This window comes from Mustela nigripes, chromosome X (genome assembly GCF_022355385.1).
Source record: "Mustela nigripes isolate SB6536 chromosome X, MUSNIG.SB6536, whole genome shotgun sequence".
Classification (NCBI taxonomy): Eukaryota; Metazoa; Chordata; class Mammalia; order Carnivora; family Mustelidae; genus Mustela; species Mustela nigripes.
The window spans coordinates 63,244,094-63,260,571 of record NC_081575.1 but is presented as its reverse complement, the minus strand read 5'-3'; positions in this window follow the sequence as shown (position 1 = coordinate 63,260,571).

The window sequence follows — 16,478 nt, the reverse complement described above, 5'->3', positions numbered from 1 at the left end:
GGCAGGCAGAGAGAGAGGAGGAAGCAGGATTCCTGCTGAGCAGAGAGCCCGATGCAGGGCTCGATCCCAGGACCCTGAGATCATGACCTGAGCTGAAGGCAGAGGCTTAACCCACTGAGCCACCCAGGTGCCCCATCTTTCAAGATTTTTCAAGGAACACCCTGCTCATGGTTCCTTTTCTGCTCTGAGAGACTTCTGAATTAGTGAAACTAAGGAAAGCCCCTTGTGCCATTCCTTCTGGGAACCCACAAAAACAGGTCAAAATAGATAAACACAACGTTGTTTGTTTTTTTTTTTTTAAAGATTTTATTTATTTATTTGACAGAGAGAGAGATCACAAGCAGGCAGAGAGGCAGGCAGGGTGGGGGGAAGCAGGCTCCCCGCTGAGCAGAGAGCCTGATGCGGGGCTCAATCCCAGGACCCTGAGATCACGACCTGAGCCAAAGGCAGAGGCTTAATCCACTGAGCACAATGTTTGGGGAATAAAATCTGCTCTGCTCTCTTTGGGACCAGTTACCTACACTGAGAGCACAGACTGCTGAATTCAAGACTCAGCCGCACCAAAGTAGGAAAATAGGGCAAGGCTAAAACAGTATGAAGCTCTCCTACCATGCTTAAATTGCCTTCACTTGATTGCTTTCAACCCTTCACTATTTTCCAAAGTTCTGAAAAAGTTGATACTGACAGTTTTGCTAATTTTTTCAGTGTTTCTATGGAGGGATGGGTCCTCCAAGGTGTTTGCCATTTTCTGTTTTGGTTATTTTTAGCCCTTCACTATTCCATATAAAATTTAAAATCAGGGGCACCTGGGTGGGTTAAAGCCTCTGCCTTTGGCTCAGGTCCTGGGATCGAGCCCCACATCAGGCTCTCTGCTTGGCAGGGAGTCTGCTTCCTTCTCTCTCTCTGCCTGACTCTCTGCCTACTTGTTATCTCTGTCTGTCAAATAAATAAAAATCTTAAAAAAAATTTTTTTAAATCAAGATTTCAATCTTCACACCCTGAAAAAAATCTGTGAAATTTTTATTGGAATTGATATGAAAATTGAGGGCTTTATAATATTGAATTCTGACATTTATGAAGTGGGCATATCCTTTATTTAGGTGTTAATTTCTTCCAACAATGTTTTTACTTTTCAGGGCATGTCTTGCATATCTTTAATTACATTTATTCCCTTTTTTCGTGTCATAATTTTATATTATTTTTTAAATCAAATTTTAGTTAATAGTGTAATATTGGATTATGAAGTAGAATTTAGTGCAGGGGCATTTGGGTGGCTCAGTTGGTTAAGCATCAGACTCTTGATTTCGGCTCAGGACATGATCTCGGCATCTCCAGAGTGGCTGCACCAGTTTGCATTCCCACCAATAGTTTAAGAGAGTTCCCATTTCTCCACACCCTCACCAATACCTGTTGTTTCTTGTACTGTTAATGTTAGCTATTCTGAAGGGTGTGAGCTGGTATCTTATCATGGTTTTGATTTGTATTTCCCTGATGATGATTGATGTTGAGCATCTTTCCATGTGTGTGTTAGCCATCTGCATGTCTTCTTTGGGAAAGCGTCTATTCATGTCTTTTGCCCATTTCTTAACTGGATTACTTGTTTTATGGGCATTGAGTTTCACATGTTCTTTATAGGTCTTTATACTAACCCTTTATCATATGTATCGTTTGCAGATATTGTCTCCCATTCCATAGCCTGCCTTTTAGTTTTGTTGATTCTTTACTTCTCTGTGCAGAAGCTTTTTGTCTTGATGAATTCCCAATAGCTCATGTTTGCTTTCATTTCCCTTGCCTCCAGAGACATGTTTAGTATTGGCTACAGCCAAGGTCAAAGAGGTTTCTGCCTGTGTTCTCCACTAGGATTTTGATGCTTTCCTGTCTCACATTCAAGTCTTTCCTCCATTTTGAATTTATTTTTGTGTATGGCATAAGAAAGTGGTCCAGTTTCATTCTTCTGCCTTTGGTGTCCAGTGTTCTCAACACCATTTGAAGAGACTTTTTTTTTTTACCATTGGATATTCTTTCCTGCTTTGTTGAATATTAGTTGATGATATTAGTTGTGGGTCCATTTCTGGGTAAAGAACCCATGGTAAAGAACCCATTTTGTTCCATGGATCTATGTGTTTGTTTTTGTGACAGTAGGATATTGTCATGATGACTACAGCTTTGTCATGTAGTTTGAAATATTAGATCATGATGTCTCCAGTTTTGTTTTTCTTTTTCAGAATTTCTTGGGGCATCTGGGTGGCTCAGTGGGTTAAAGCCTCTGCCTTCGGCCCAGGTCATGATCCCAGGGTCCTGGGATCCAGCCCCACATCTGGCTCTCTGATCAGCAGGGAGTCTGCTTCCCTTCCTCTCTCTCTGCCTGCCTCTCTACCTACTTGTGACCTCTGTCTGTCAAATAAATAAAGAAAATCTTTAAAAAAAAAAGAATTTCTTTGGTTATTTGGGATCTTTTGTGGTCCCATACAAATTTGAGTATTGTTCTAGCTCTGTGAAAAATGCTGGTGGTGTTTTGGTAGAGATTGCATTAAACATGTAGATTGCTTTGGTTAGTACATTTTAACAATGTTCTTCCAACCTATGAGCATGGAATGTTTTTCCATTTCTTTGTCCTCTTCAATTCTTTCATAAGTGTTCTATAGTTTTCAGAGGACACATCTTTTACCTCTTTGGTTAGATTTATTCCTAAGTATCTCATGATTTTTGGTGCAATTGTAAATGGGAACAATTCCTTGATTTCTTTTTGTGCTTGTTCATTATTGGTGTAGAGAAATGCAACAGATTTCTGAAAATTGATTTTATATCCTCCAACTTTTTGAATTTCTATGTTACTTATAGCAATTTTTTGGTGGAGCCTTTCTAGTTTTATACATAGAATATAATGTCATTGGCAAAATGTGAAACTTTGACTTCTTCCTTGCCAATCTGGATGCTTTTTCTTTCTTTTTGTTGTCTGATTACTGAGGATAAGACTTCCAGTACTATGTTAAATAGTAATGGTGAGAGTGACATCCCTGTCTTGTTCCTGACCATACAGGAAAGTCTCTCAGTTTTTTTGTTTTTGTTTTGTTTTGTTTTTACCATTGAGGATAATATTAGCTGTGTGTCTTTCATATATTGCCTTAATGATGTTGAGTTTTGTCCCATCTGCCCTTACTTTGATGAGGGATTTTATCAAGAAAGGATATTGTATTTTGTCAAAAGATTTTTCTGAGTTTATTGAGAGGAGCATATGGTTCTCATGCTCTCATTTATTAATGTGGTGTATCACCTTGATTTATTTGCAAACATTGAACTACCCCTACTGCCCAAGAATAAATCCCACTTGATTGTGGTGCATGATTTTTTAAATGTACGTTTGAATTTGACTTGCTAGAATTTTATTTTAAGATTTTTTTATTTTAGAGAGAGGGAATACAGGAGCAGGGTTCAGGGCATATGGAGAGGGAGAGAGAAAGAGAAGTAGACTCCTTGCTGAGTGTGGAGCCCCATGCAGGGCTCCATCTCGTGACCCTGAGATCATGACCTGAGCCAATATCAGGAGTTGGATGCTCAGCTGACTGAGACACCCAGGTGCCTCTTGCTTTGATAGTATTTTATTGAAAATTTTTGCATCCGTGTTTATCAGGCACATTGGCCGATAAGTCTCCTTTTTAATGGGGTCTTTGGTTTTAGAATCAAGGTAATGCTGGTTTCATAGAATGAGTTTTCAATTTTCCTTCCATTTCTATTTTTTTGAAAAGTTTGGGAAGAATCAGTATTAACTCTTCTTTAAATGTCTGGTAGAAATCCATTGGGCCAGATGGCCCAGGATCTTTGTTTGTTGGGAGTTTTTTGATTACTGATTCAGGTTTTTGCTGGTTATGGGTCTGTTCAAATGTCTATGTCTTCCTGTTTCAGTTTCGGTAGTTTGTAAATTTGTAGGAATTTGTTTATTCCTTCTAGGTTGCCTATTTTGTTGGCATATAACTTTCAAAATATTCTGTTATAATTGTATTTCTGTGGTGTTGGTCGTGATCTCTCCTCAGAATTCCTGATTTTATCTAATTGGGTCCTGCCTCTTTTCTGTTTTATAAGTCTGGTTAGAGGTTTATCAATTTTATTAATTCTTTTGAAGAACTAGCTCTTATTGTTTTTTAAGGATTGATTTATTGATTGATTTGAGAGAGTGAGCATGGGGAAGGGGTGGTAGAAGATGAGGGAGAGCAAGAAAATCTCAGGGAGATTCCCTGCTGAATGCAGAGCGCAACAGGGAGCTTGATTCTCTCAACCCTGAGATATAACCTTAGCCAAAAATAACATTAGGATGCTTAACCAACTGAGCCACCCAGGTGCCTCATGAACCAGCTCTTAGTTTTGTTAATCTGCTCTACTGGTCTTTGTTTGTTTCTTTCTATATTATTTTTTCTGCTCTAATCATTATTATTTCCCTTTTTCTGCTGGCTTTAGGCTTTATTTGCTGTTCCTTTTCTAGCTCCTTTAGGTGTAAGGTTAGTTTGTGTATATGAGATTTTACTTCCTTCTTGAGGTAGGGCTGTATCGCAATGTGCTTCCCTTTTAGGATTGCCTCTGCTGCATCCCAAAGGTTTTGGACTGTCCTGTTTTTTATTTTATTTGCTTCCCTGTATTTTTAAAAATTTCTTCTTTAATTTACTGGTTAACCCATTAATTTTTTTAGTAAGTTCTTTAATCTCCATGTACTTTAGGTCTTTCCAAATTTTTCTTGTGGTTGACTTCAACTTTCATAGTGGTATGTTCTGAAAATATGCATGGTATGATCTCAGTCTTCCTGTACCAGTTGAGGCCTGATTTGTGACCCAGTATGTGGTCTATTCTGGACAATGTGCCATGTGCACTCAAAAAGACTGTATATCCTACTGCTTTAGGATGAAATGTTCTGAATGTATCTGTTATGTCCGTACAGGCTAGTGTATCATTCAAAGCCATTGTTTCCTTGTTAATTTTCTACTTAGATGATGTGTCCATTGCTGTTAGTGGGATGGTAAAGTCCTCTACTATTATTGTATTATTATCAATGAGTTTCTTTATGTTTGTTATTAATTGATTTATATATTAGGGTGCTCCCAAGTTGAGGGCATAAATATTTACAATATTTAATATTTAATAATAATATTAAATAATATTTATAAATAATTTTTAATATTAAATATAAATATTTACAGTTAGAGCTTTGTGATGGATAGACCCTTTAATTATGATATAGTGCCCTTATCTATCTCTCATTACCAACTTTGTTTTAAAAATCTAGTTTGTCTAATATAAGTATAGCTATTCCAACTTTTTCTTACATCCATTAGGATGGAGAGATGGTTCTCTCTATCCCCTTAATTTCTATCTGCAGGTATCTGAAAGGTATGAATTTAGTGCCATTGTTTTACCTGTAGAATTGGTATTTCTAGTGATGTTTTCTGTTCCTTTCTAGTGTCTGTTGCTTTTTTTTTTTCTTCACTCATGGAGTCCGCAGGGTGCCTGGATTGCACAGTTGGTTAAGTGTACTACTCTTGGTTTCAGCTCAGACCACGATCTCAGGGTCATGAGACTGAGCTCTGTGTTGGGTTCTGCCATCAGCGGGGAGTCTGCTTGGGATTCTCTCTCTCCTTCTGCCCTTCCCCTCGTTCTTGCTCTCTTTCTCAAATAAATAAGTAAAATTTTAAAAAGAGTCCCCTCAAAAATTTCTTCCAAGGATGATTTAGTGGTCACAAACTCGAATTTATGTTTGTCTGGGCAACTCTTTATCTTTCCTTCTATCCTGAATGACAGCCTTGTTGGATAATGAATTCTTGGCTGCATATTTTTCCCATTCAGCATGTTGAGTGTTTCTTGCCACTGTTCTCTGATCTGCCATGTTTCTGCAGACAAATCTGCTGCAAACCTGATCTGACTTCTTTTGTAAGTGAAGGACTTTTCCCCCTTCCTGCTTTCAGGATTCTTTTCTTTTCTGTGTATTTTGTTAATTGGACTATGATGCGCCTTGGCAATGGTTAGGTTTTGTTGAATGTAATGGGAATTCTCTGTGTTTCTTGGATTTTGAAGTCTGTGTCCTTCCCCAGATTAGGGAAGTTTTCAGATGTAACTTGTTCGAATAAACATTCTGCCCCTTTTTCTCTCTCCTCATCTTCTGTGACTCCCATGATAAAAATGCTATTTCATTTCAATAAGTCGCTAAGTTCTCTAAGTCTACCTTAGTTATCCATTATCTTTTCCCCTCTTCTTCTCAGTTTCATTATTTTCCATAATTTTAACTTCTGTATCACTGATTCATTCCTCTGTTTTGTCCATCCTCATTTTTATGACCTCCATTTAGGTTTGCATCTTGGTTATAGCATTTTATGTTTGGCTGGACTAGATTTTAGATCTTTTATCTCTGCAGTAAGGGATTCTCTAGTGTCTTCTACGATTTTTCAACTCCAGCTTGTATCCTTATAATCATTTTAAATTCTAGATCAATACACCCAAGGATACTATATCCAGCTAGGCTGTCATTGAAATAGAAGGAGACATAAAAAGCTTCCAAGACGAACATAAACTAAAGAATTTGCAATCACCAAACCAGCCCTACAAGAAATATTGAAAGAGGTCCTCTAGGCAAAGAGAGAGCCTAAAAGTAACACAGTCCAGGAAGGAACAGAGACAATGCACAGTAACAGTCACCTTGCAGGCATATTTTTCTTTCAGTAGTTACCCGGAATGTAAATGGGCTAAATGCCCCAGTCAAAAGATACAGGGTATCAGGGATGCCTGGGTGGCTCAGTGGGTTGGGCCGCTGCCTTCGGCTCGAGTCATGATCTCGGGGTCCTGGGATTGAGTCCTGCGTCGGGCTCTTTGCTTGGCGGGGGGCCTGCTTCCCTTCCTCTCTCTCTGCCTGCCTCTGCCTGCTTGTGATCTCTCTGTCAAATAAATAAATAAATTCTTAAAAAAAAAAAGATACAGGGTATCAGATTGGATAAAAACAAAAAACAAAAACAAACAAACAAACAAAAAAAAACCAATACCCATCAATCTGCTATCTGCAAGAGACTCATTTTTAGACCCAAAGACACCTCCAGGCTTTAAGGGAGGGATGGAAAACTATTTACCATGCTAATGGACATCAAAAGAAAAGTGGGGTGGCAATCCATCCATCAGACAAATTAGATGTTAAACCAAAGCCTATAATAAGAGATGAGGAAGGACACTATATCATACTTAAATATTTATGTCCCTAACATGGGAACAGCCAATTAATAACAAAATTAAAGAAACACATCAACAGTAATACAATGATAGTATAATAGACTTTAACACCCCACACACTGAAATGAACAGATCATCGAAGCAAAAGATCAACAAGGAAATAGGGCTTTAAATGACACAGTGTACCAGATGGACTTCACAGATATATTTAGAACATTCCATCCCAAAGCAATAGAATACACATTCTTCTCTAGGGCACATGAACATTCTCCAGAATAGATCACATCCTGAGTCAATCAGATCTCAACCAGTACCAAAAGATTGAGATCCTTCCCTGCATATTTTAGGACAACAGTGCTTTGAAACTTGAACTCAGTCATAACAGGAAAGTTGGAAAGTACTCAAATACATGGGGGCTAAAGGGCATCCTACTAAAGAATGAATAGGTCAACCAGGAACTTAAAGAAGAATTTTAATAATTCGTGGAAACAAATGAAAATGAAAACACAACTGTTTAAAATCTTTGAGATGCAGCAAAAGTGATCCTAAGAGGAAAGTATATAGCAATACAAGCTTTTCTCAAGAAACAAGAAAGGTCTCAAATACACAATCTAACCCTACACCGTAAGGAGCTGGAGAAAAAACAGCAAACCAAGCCTAAACCCAGCAGGAGAAGAGAAGTAATAAAGATCACAGCAGAACTGAATGAGATAGAAACCAAAAAACACAACAGACCAAGGAACTAGGAGCTTATTCTTTGAATGAATTAATAAGACTGATAAACCCCTGGCCAGACTTATCAAAAAGAAAGAGAAAGGACCCCAATAAATAAAATCATGAATGAAAGAGGAGAGATCACAACCAACAACAAAGAAATACAAACAATTATAAAAACATATTATGAACAACTATATGCCAACAAATTAGACAATCTGTAAAAAAATGGATGTATTCTTAGAGACATGTAAACTATCAAAACTGAACTAGGAAGAAAATAGAAAACCTCAACAGACCCATAACAAACAAGGAACTTGAAGTAGTAATCAAAAATCTCCCAACAAACAAGATCCCAGGGCCAGATGGCTTCCCAGGGAAATTCTACCAAACACGTAAAGAAGAATTAATACCCATTCTTCTGAAACTGTTCCAAAAAATAGAAATGGAAGGAGAACTTCCAAACTCATTTTATGACGCCAGCATTACCTTGATTCCAAAACCAAAGATCCCATCAAAAATGAGAATTACAGACCAATAACCCTGATGAACATGGATGCAAAAATTCTCAACAAAATACTAGCTAATAGGATCCAACTGTACAGTAAAAGGATTATTCATCATGACCAAGTGGGATTTGTCAATGTGATACACTACATTAATAAAAGAAAGGAAAAGAACCATATGATACTCTCAAGAGATACAGAAAAAGTATTTGACAAAGTACAGCATCCTTTGTGATTAAAACTCTTCAGAGTGTACAAATAGAGGGTACATACCTCAATATCATAAAAGCCATCTATGAAAAACCCACAGCAAATGTCAAATGTCATTCTCAATGGGGAAAAACTGAGAGCTTTTTCCCTGAGACCAGGAACATGGCAGGGATGTCCACTATCACCACTGCTATTCAACATAGAACTGGAAGTCCTAGTCTCAGCATCAGACCATGAATAAATAAATAAATAAATGGCACCCAAATCTGCAAAGAAAAAGTCACTGACTCTTTGCGATGATATGATACTGTATGTGGAAAACCCAAATGACTCTCACCCCACAACTGCTAGAACTCATACAAGAATTCAGTGAAGTGGGGTACCTGGGTGGCTCAGTGGGTAAGCTGCTGCCTTTGGCTCAGGTTATGGTCTTGGGGTCCTGGGATCAAGTCCCGCATCGGGCTCTGTTTGGCCGGGAGCCTGCTTCCTCCTTTCTCTCTCTGCCTGTCTCTCTGCCTACTTGTGATCTCTGTCTGTCAAATAAATAAATAAAATCTTAAAAAAAAAGAATTCAGTGAAGTGTCAGGATATAAAATTAATGCATAGAAATCAGTTGCATTTCTATACACCAACAACAAGACAGAAGAAAGAGAAATTAAGGAGTCAGTCCCATTTACAAGTCCTCCAAAACCATAAGCTATCTAGGAATAAACCTAACCAAAGATAAGAAGAATATGTACTCAGAAAACTGTAGAATGCTCCTGAAAGAAATTGAGGAAGACACAAAGAAATGGAAAAACATTCCATGCTTATGGGTTGGAAAAACAAATATCGTGAAAATGTCTATGCTACCCAGAGCAATCTATACATTTAATGCAATCCCTATCAAAATACCATCAAGGTTTTTTTTTTTGCATAAATGGAACAAATAATCCTAAAATCTGTATGGAACCAGAAAAGACACCAAATAGCCTGAGGAATGTTTAAAAAGAAAAGCAATGCTAGTGGCCTCACAACTCCGGACTTCAAGCTCTATTACAAAGCTGTAATCATCAAAACAGTATGGTACTGGCACAAAAACAGACACAGGGAACAGACACAGACACAATGGAACAGAATAGAGAACTCAGAAATGGACCCTCAACTCCATGGTCAGCTAATCTTCGACAAAGCAGGAAAGAATATCCATTAGAAAAAAAAAAAAACAGTATCTTCAACAAATTGTGTTGGGACAATTGGACAGCCACATGCAGAAAAATGAAACTGGATCATTTTCTTGCAAGGTACACAAAAATAAACTCAAAATGGATGAAAGACCTAAAGGTGAGACAAGAATCCATCAAAATCCTGGAGGAGAATACAGGCAGCAACCTCTTCAACCTCAGCTGCAGCAACTTATTCTTAGACACATCGCCAAAGGCAAGGGAAACAAAAGCAAAAATGAACTATTGGGACTTCATAAAGATAAAAAGCTTTGCACAGCAAAGGAAAAAGTCAACAAAACCAAAAGACAACTGACAGAATGGGGAAAGATATTTGGAAATATCATATCAGAGGCAGGGCTAGTATCCAAATCTATAAGGAACTTATACCAAAGTTATATAAAACTCAATACCCAAAGAACAAATAACCCAGTCAAGAAATGGGCAGAAGATATGAACAGACATTTCTGCAAAGAAGGCATCCAAGTGGCCAACAGACACATGAAAAAGTGCTCAACATCTCCTGGCATCAGGGAAATACAAATCAAAGCCACAATGAGATACCACCTCACATCAGTCAGAATGGCTAAAATTAACAAGTCAGGAGCCACTCTGGAAAACAGTATGGAGGTTCCTCAAAAAGCTGAAAATAGAGCTACCTTATGACCCAGCAATTGCACTGTTGGGCCTTTCCCCCAAAGGTACAAATGTAGTGATCTGAAGGGGCACATGCAGCCTAATGTTTATAGCATCCGTGTCCACAATAGCCCAACTACGGATAGAGCCTAAATGTCCTGTGGCAAATGAATGGATAAAGAAGATGTGATGTGATACACACACACACACACACACACACACGTGCGTGTGCACGCAATGTAATATTATGCAGCCATCAAAAATGAAATCTTGCCATTTGCAATGATGTGGATGGAACTAGAGGATATTATGCTAAGTGAAATAAGTCAATCAGAGAAAGACAATTATCATATGATCTCGCTGATATGTGAAATTTGAGTAACAAGGCAGAGGATCATGGAGGAAGAGAGGAAAAAAATGAAAGGGGACAAAACCAGAGAGGGAGACAAACCCTAAGAGACTCTCAATCTCAGGAAACAAACTGAGTGTTGCTGGAGTGGAAGGGGGTGGGAGGGATAGGGTGGCTGGGTGGTGGACACTGGGGAGTGTATGTGCTATGGTGAGTGCTGTGAATTGTGTAAGACTGATGAATCACAGACCTGTATCCCTGAAACCTATAACATATTACAGGTTAATAAAAATAAAAAATTATAGTTCAGACCTTTTTTTTTATATCTGTATTAATTAAATCCCTGTCTATGAGTTCTACTTCCTGTCCTTTCTTTTGGGGTGAATTTCTCCATCTCGTCATTTTGTCTAGAAAACAAAGGAAGAAACAAAGCAAAACAAAAACAGAAAGAAAAAAAAACACAAGTAGATCTTGTGTGTGCTTTGGTGTGCTTGTTAAAAGAACGCAGATCTCAAAATAAAAAATAAAATAAAATGAAAATTAAAAATAGATAAAAATATGTAAATAACTAAAATAATTTTAAAAAAGAATTGGAAAAATAAGAAATGAAAATATAAAGAAGAAAGACTAAATGTAAAAACGACGCTAGATTCCTTTTCTAGAGCTAATGCTTTGCAGCACTCTGTGAATTAGTGGGAGTGTTGTTTGTGCTGGTCTTCTGGGGTAAGAGCCTGCTGGGCTGATCCTTAGACTGTCTTGTTTTCAGTGGAAATGTGCTTCTAGGATGCAGAAGGTTGGGGCTTGGTGTAAGCGGCTCCATCCTCCTCTAGGCGACGCTGTTTTGCTCCCTGAAGTGTTTCAGTGCTGATGGGAGGGATGAATATGCCAGAGCCCTGCTCTCTAGCTTCAGCACCGAAATTTCGAGCCACCCCACTTTTCAGTGAGCCCTCACAGGAGAGTATTCAATCACCCTTCTTGGGTCCCAGGTTTCTGTCTGAACCCTGCATTCACCCTGCCTATGACCAAGGTTTTCGATCTCAGGCACGCAACTGAGTTTCAAAACTCCCAATTTGAGGGACTCCTATGGCATAGACCCACGCTTTTCCTCTGGTGGTGGGTCTTACCACCCTTTTGCTATTTTATAGCCCGTCCCAGGAAAGCAGTTTAACAACTACAAAGTGGTTCACAGTTTATGGCAAAGCAGAGCATTGAATCAGTACCAAAACCAGCATCTCCTAGCTGGCTTCCCTGCTCCTCTGCCTGGAAATAGGGCAGCAAATTGGCTCCACCTGTTCTTGTTGCAACTCAGGGGTTCTTCAGACCCTGCTGTCACTCTTGGGATTCTGCCCCCCTTTGCCACCCAAGCACCTTTAAGCCAGGCATGTTCCCGATGGTGACAGGCTTCTTAAAGTTCTGATTTTGTGTTCTTCTTATACTTTGAAGTTGCCTCCAGAAACAGGCTCCCTCCCTGCCCCCATACCAACAGCTCTATCTCCCCCAAGTCAATTCTCTGCACCTCCTACCTTCCTAAAGTTGGTCATTTTTGTCCTTGATTTGCAGTTTTTGTTCTCTCAGACCTCTGATTGATTTCTTGGGTGTTCAGAATGATTTGATAACTAGCTGTGTTCAAAGGATGAGACAGCTTAGGGTCCTCCTCCTCCTCCTCCACTATCTTAACTCCTCCAGCCATTTATTCCTAATAATATCTTAATCTGAACTAACATTTAACAGAACTAGCTAGCTAGTCACTATCAAGGAATTCTATCTTCCTTTCTTCTGCTAAGCTGTTGGGACTTGAACCTATTACATATGAGACTATAGCAAAATGGTAATACTGGTATTTTAGTATTTATTTTTTATATTACCAAAACATTGGCATTTTATAAAAATCTGAGATAAAATTTTCACAGTTGTCTAGCTACATGTTGTCCTCAGATATTACACCTGAAAAGGGTCCAGAGAGAAATAGTAAGGGTTCTTTATACTTTTGGCTTGAATCTTTCCAAATAGAATGATTAAAAATTAATGATGTAGGGCGCCTGGGTGGCTCTGCCTTCGGCTCAGGTCATGATCTCATAGTCCTGGGATCGAGGCCGCATTGGGCTTTCTGCTCAGCGGGGAGCCTGCTTCCCCTCTCTCTCTCTGTCTGCCTACTTGTGACCTCTCTGTCAAATAAATAAATAAAATCTTTAAAAAAAATTAATGATGTAGGGGCGTCTGGGTGGCTCAGTGGGTTAAAGCCTCTGCCTTCCTGGGATCCCAGCGTCCTGGGATCGAGCCCCACATCGGGCTCTCTGCTCAGCAGGGAGCCTGCTCCCTCCTCTCTCTCTCTCTGCCTGCCTCTCTGCCTACTTGAGATCTCTATCTGTCAAATAAATAAATAAAATCTAAAAAAAATTAATGATGTATTTTATGGTGACTAACACAACACAATTAAAAGAGAAAGAGAATGATTAAAAAAAAGAGAAAGGAAGTAAAAAAATAAAAGAGAGAAAGGAAGAAAGGGAAAGAGAAAGAAAGAAAATATCAGCGCCTGGGTGGTACAGTAGGTTAAGGTTCTGACTCTTGTTTTGGGCTCTGGTTGTGATCTCAGAGTGGTGATATCAAGCCCTGCACTGGGCTCTGTGCTCAGCAGGGAGTCTGCATAAGATGTAGGGGCGTCTGGGTGGCTCAGTGGATTAAAGCCTCTGCCTTCGGCTAGGGTCATGATCCCAGGATCCTGGGATTGAGCCCCACACTGGGCTCTCTGCTCAGCAGGGAGCCTGCTTCCTCCTCTCTCTGCCTGCCTCTCTGCCTACTTGTGATCTCTGCCTGTCAAATAAATAAATAAAATTTAAAAAAAAAAAGACTCTCTTCTCCTTCCAGCCCTCCCCCCTTGCTTCTCTCTAATAAAATCTTTTTTTAAAAAAAGAAAGAAATCTCAATTAAAAGAAGTGACGAGAGGTCAGCCTTATGAGAATGAATTTGACATTTAAGGGGGAAAGAAGCGAAGAAAGGAGGAAGTCTAACCAGAGAGGAACAGAAGAACTTGGGTTTTCAGGGGTCTTGGAATTGGTCCTAGAAACCACCCTCCCTCTTTTTCCTTTTCTCCTCAGATTTCCATACTATTCTCTCTTTCTGTTTCTCTAAACTTTCTCCACCACTCAGTTCTAAGAAGACTCCATGAGAATTAGATAGAGGCCCAAACTGTTTGTAAGGGAAATAAAAATGACTGATAAACTTAAGAAAAGGTGTTTGGAGTTACTGATAATTCAGGAACAAGTAATTAAAACGAGGTATGATGAGAGAATTTTATTTTATTTTTTTAAAAGATTTTATTTATTTATTTGACAGACAGAGATCACAAGTAGGCAGAGAGGCAGGAAGAGGAGGAAGCAGGCTCCCTGCTGAGCAGAGAGGCCTATGCGGGACTCGATCCCAGGACCCTGGGATCATGACCTGAGCCGAAGGCAGAGGCTTTAACCCACTGAGCCACCTCGGCGCCCCTGATGAGAGAATTTTAAAACAAGAAAAGGGATAAGGGTGGTAAGAATATTTTTAAAGTGTGCGTGTTGTTCATAGAGAAGTTTTCGAGTACCATGTAACTCTGGGCATGACTCAGGATGTAAATGACTCTGACTTCAGATTTTAAATACTGAATTGATACAATACTATATTTGCAGGAATATTTTGGCATTTAGGTGGGGGCAGGGACCAAAACAAAAGAATATTTTGGCATTTCAGGACCTTAAAACTCTCTTTTAAAATTTCAATTTCTGGGACGCCTGGGTGGCTCAGTTGGTTAAGCAGCTGCCTTCAGCTCAGGTCATGATTGGGCTCCTTGCTTGGCAGGGAGCCTGCTTCTCCCTCTGCCTCTGCCTGCCACTCTGTCTGCCTGTGCTCACTCTCACTCCTCTCTCTCTGACAAATAAATAAATAAAATCTTAAAAAAAAATAAATAAAATTTCAATTTCTGTCACAGAAACCTCTCCCTTTGCCTCCCATCCCAATCCCAAAAAAGTAATGAAACCCTTCTCTGTACCCATAACATGTATTCTCCCACCAGCACATAGGACTGCATTTGTTTTCTTGTTTATTTCCACAAGATTGTAAACAACTCAAGAGCAAAGACCTTTTTTTTCTTTATTCAATCTGTAGTTTTACTGAGCATGTACTATGCAGCCATTTTAGAAAATGAGCATACAGAGATGAATAAGACAATATTCCTGTTCTCAAGGGAATTACAGTTAGGGGAGAAAAGAGGTAACTACAAGATAGAATAAGAGACCTCAGCCTGCACTAAATAAAAGAGGAGGGGTATAGAACCCAAAGTGGGAGGTCAGGAAAACTTCCCAGAAATTGTGTTTGAGCTGTGTTTGAGGGGGGGAAACATTTCATTAATTTTATTTGAGGGTCACAAAAAGAACTTCAGACCTGAAGTTCTCTAGCTGTGACTGCTGGCCGCAGAGCCATGGCCAGGCATCATGAACTGGAAGGCTCAAACCAAATGGATCATTTCTGAGTCTGGATATTTGGGGATGCCCACATATCCTGATGAGTTTCTTCCAGATCTAAGTCATTTACAAAGCACTCATTGGAATATACTAGTCATCACTGACTATGCAGGCAGGGTTTACCTGAATGTCTTTAAATTGTTCCCCCAAAGAGCCCGAAGACCATGATTCAACATTTTAACCATAAGTCATACCTTCTCCAGCTGTACTCATATTTTCAGGACAATGATGAAATTACAAAGTGGTGTCAATGAGTAAATGCCAACATGGGGTGGAGGCCAAGGCATTACTATTTTAGTTTTGATGTGTGGTAAAATATGCATACAATTTGCCATCTTAGCCATTTTTTTTGAAATAAGCTCTAAGCCCAATGTGGGGCTTGAACTCAAGAGTTCCATGTTCTACTGACTAAGCCAGCCAGGTGCCCCTAAATTCTACTTCCACAGATTAAAGAGAGTCCATTGAAATTCTTCCCTTCTTCTGAAGCCTATATCAGCCGTTCTAGGGAAATGCCTCTCTCATTAGGACCCTTCTCTCAGGGTCTTGATGTCAGGAAACAATTCAAGGTAGACTAACTATGATTTCCATGTCTCCAGGGAATAATTTACATCTCACACTGAAACCTAATCCCTAGGAAATTCACAGCAAAACTGGAAACCCATAGGCCTTTCCTTGGAACAACTTTTGGTGAGCTGTGTCACCTATCTAAGGCAGATTTTCTTTAGCAGTCAAAATGAAGGGACTGATTAAATGGTATTTATGGTTCTTTTGGCTTTGATTTTCTGTCAGATTAACACTGCTACAGTTGGTTTCATTCTTGGTTATACCTGGGCATTTAAATCAAGATCTGATACTAACATATTGGTCTCAAGTAGATCCTTTCTAAAAAATACTTCAATGCATATTAAACAACCTGCAGCTATAATGGTCTCCACAAGCATTTCACAGCTTCTTCAGAAATCTGATTACAAAACATCCTACATTTCAACTGATTTAATATCAAACCTGAATATCACAAATGATACATATTCAAATTTAACTATATCTTTAATATTTTGCACCTAAAACAGTGGTGCTAGAAGGAACACTAAAGTAATTTAGTTCAATGCACTTGCATCAGAATAAAGAAATAGGTCCTGAAATAACCTATTTCAAGTGACTTGCCTATGGT